This window comes from Limulus polyphemus, unplaced genomic scaffold, assembly GCF_000517525.1.
Source record: "Limulus polyphemus unplaced genomic scaffold, Limulus_polyphemus-2.1.2 Scaffold827, whole genome shotgun sequence".
Lineage (NCBI taxonomy): Eukaryota > Metazoa > Arthropoda > Merostomata > Xiphosura > Limulidae > Limulus > Limulus polyphemus.
This window is the reverse complement of record NW_013666437.1, coordinates 42,763-46,544: the sequence shown is the minus strand read 5'-3', so window position 1 is coordinate 46,544 and position 3,782 is coordinate 42,763.

Below are 3,782 nucleotides of genomic sequence, written 5' to 3'. Positions count from 1 at the left end.
GTCCTGTGCCAGCTCTTGCATGCTCTCCCCTTTAGCACGGACTCTCGTCCTAAACCTAGCCCTGTAGACTTTGGACTGATTTGGGGTTCCATACCTTAGTTCTAGAGCCGCTACCAGTGCTTTATAGTTGTGCCATTTGTCTGCTGACAACTGTCCAAGTATTTCCAGTGGTTATCCCTTGAAGCTCGTTGTCTGATATACTGCTTCCTGCTCATCTGTCCATCCATTCATCTCTGCCAGTAGCTCAAATTGTGCTCTATATGCTTCCCGTCGAATTCCTGTGGCTTCCTTTGTACTGGATCACCCCTATTACTGGCATTTATATCTGGGATGTGACTTCTAACAGAACTGAAGTTGTGTGCATTAGGGTTTAGCTGCAGGGTCTGGAAGATGCTTGCCATTGTCTGGGGCTGATTAAGTCGATGTTTAATGTATCCTCCTTGTGTAAAAGACAATAAATCATCCTTTAATGTATTTAATTCGCTTTGAAATTTACTAATGTTTTTCATTTGTACTTTTTGCCACTGTTGTTGACTTTCCTATAGTTGCTGCTGACTTTCCTGCAACTGTTGGATACTTTCTTCCTATTTCCTTTTTTGTTCTAGTTGCCACTGCTGTAATCTCTCTTCTTGTTTATTTTCTCGTTCTTCTTCTTTCCTTTGTTTTTCCTCGAACAACTGCTGTAATCTCTCTTCTTGTTTATTTTGCTGTTCGAGCTGCCACTGTTGTAGGTTTTTGCCACTGCTGTAATCTCTCTTCTTGTTTCTTTTCTCGTTCTTCTTGTTTCTTTTCTTTTTTCCTCCAACAACTGCTGTAATCTCTCTTCTTGTTTATTTTGCTGTTCGAGCAGCCACTGTTGCAGGTTTTCTTGCCACTGCTGTAATCTCTCTTCTTGTTTCTTTTCTTGTATATTTTCTCGTTCTTCTTGTTTCTTTTCTCGTTCTTCTTGTATATTTTCTCGTTCTTCTTGTTTCTTTTCTCGTTCTTCTTGTATATTTTCTCGTTCTTCTTGTTTCTTTTCTCGTTCTTCTTGTATCTTTTGCTGTTCTTGTATTGCTGCCATCAAATCTGCTAAGCTGTAGTTTGATTTGCCGCTTCTCGTTTCCATCTTCTTTTTATTTATTTTTTCGTGGTGTCAGAGAGTGGGAAAAATTAACTAACGACCAGAGACGTAACAAATTCCTGTATAATTTCTTTCCGATGAAACTTTAGCAACACAAGTCCCTTCCTAAGTAAAACTGGTTTATTCTTTCTGAAAACAACTTTGCAATACACTTAATTTCCACAGTCGCGCTATAACAAACGATATAATTCACAACGAACGTCTCATGTGCTCCACTCAACTGTCAATTACACATTGTTACCGTCAGTTCTTGGCGGCTTATATATACAAGACTATGGCATATCTAGTAGCCTCTCGAGACTTCACGAACCTTCGAGAATATGACGTGTTACCAGCGCCACGTGACCCCTGCTGTCGTAACATTACTATACCAAATTGATAGACCATTACATCATCATCAATACGTAATAACACCCTCCCTCTAGAAAATATTTAAGATAAATATTAAAAATATAGTTTATAATACATTCATCCTCTTGTATTGTGAAGCCCCTTCAACAATTATAATGTAAAAATAAAACAGTATACTCAAGTGTTTCTTCACCAAGCCTTTTAAGGGTTTTCTTTTCCGAAAATTACGTTATACAGATGCAATGGTCTCTTTTTCCCTTATCACTTGCTATCCTGTCACTAAAAGAGTTCTTCTTTGCGGTTGAGCAAATCCTCTGGAAGTATTCTCGACAGGAACCCTGGGTTCTTAAACAGGTTGACATTCTGCTTGCAAATTCTTCACTGAAATTACCTAGTACACTGTTCTCTCACCAAAGTATTTCTAAAGACAATCACTATGGCTGACCTTAGGCTTGTTCTTTTGGATTCTGTACACCATATAATTGATTCATTTTAGTGCAACATATGATCTTTCCCAATGCCTGCTTAACCTTGTAATTTATGATGCTTTTATAGCGGGGACTGTACAGCCATAACGTGCCACCTTGATGTAATCGAGTGTAATCAACATCATAACAACTTTTTATTTTATCAGTAGCTGATTTAGGTCTTTCCTAAGTAAGGTCATGTATGGTGTTCCTTATTCTCTGCTTACTCTATGTAAGGCTCTTATGAGTGACTATTATTTGGACACGATTACAATGGCACTTTAAACTTTCTTTAACACAGGTACTGTTACTGATAAGTACAAGCAGAAAATCTTGATCTGAAGTTTTCTGATGTCCATCAGATCTTTTTTTTTTGTGTGTCCAAGGATTTGACGCATTTCTACAAACAAGGATGATTCAAAGTTCTGTTCCTGTTCTGAGTGAAGTTCTAAAGGCACAGCAATCTTCAAACATTTTCATTAACATGTTTCCCTGTTATAGTTTCTGTTGCTTGGTTAAGAACAGTATATGCTACTAGCCATTTGTTTAAATAGTCCATCACAACCATGATGTATTTATTTCCACTGTTTCTCAGTGGCAAAGGACCAAGCACATTGAGAATAACTCTCAAGTGGTGCTCCAACACAATACTGCTGTTGTGTCCATGCTGTTTCTTTCATGGAACGTTTTGTTCACAGCATATTTCACATGATTTACACAAACACTCTGCAGATCCCCAGCACCCAACCCAATAAAGGTGTACTTTTACTCTCTTTTGTGTCGTATTAACAGCTAAGTGTCCAGCTATTTGAATGTTGTGGAGTTGATGGAGTGAGTGCTTTGGAATATACAGCCATGGAAGTTTGTGTCCACTGGTATCTTACCATTTCTGACATAATAAGCTGTCTTACAGACATAATGAAATCCACTGTGACCAGTAGATCTTTGTATGAAGTGACTGTTTGTCATGAGGGTTTTTCTGCACTATTTTTGACACACTGAATAATCCTATCGCTTCAAGTATTCTTTACTGTGCATGACAGTTTTAGTATCTTATATTCAATCAAAATTTTATGATATTATTTTTTGTTTATGTTATATCAATTAGAATAGCATAAAATCTTAGCTAAGAATCCATATTTTAATAGTATACAAGTCTTAAGTTCTTAATTCTACAAGGGAATATTTAACAAAATCCTGAATTTCCACTAGTGTGATCTACATGACATATTTTGTTTTAGCATGGCATCATCCCTATTTTATCTGTCACCCCTCCAAAATGTACAAAATTAAACGTAAATTATTCTCTATAAAATCGTTATTGCTCAGTCAAACCATGATTTTTATAGTCTTCAATTTTATTTGGTTACAGAGCTATAAAATAGAAAATCAGACCCCTTCTACCACACTCACCTGTCACATCCTCTCTTTCACAGTTCGTTGATAGTTCTCTCTTACGTTTCATTATATATTATCTATAACCAATAGAAAGTCAAGGTTTTGATCTATCAAATGACGCATTGTCTAACGCTATGCTGTGAAAAGAATATCGTCAATTTTACTCAGAGTATAAGATTCGTTCCCGTAGGAAAGTTAATGGCTAACTTCAATGAATTTGTAAGGCTCTTGTCGCATAGTTAGAAAGCCAGAAAATGTTTGAGAGTTAGGAAGGATAAATTGTCTACTTTTTGCATGATATTAGTCTATGTTCTTTGGTAGATCATTTAATTAAATAAAAATTATTAAATGCATTACTATTAGTGGTATTGTTGCGTCATCGAGTCACATGACTACTGTGACGCAACGTTTCTAGAACTATCATGTACTTTGGCGCATGTTCT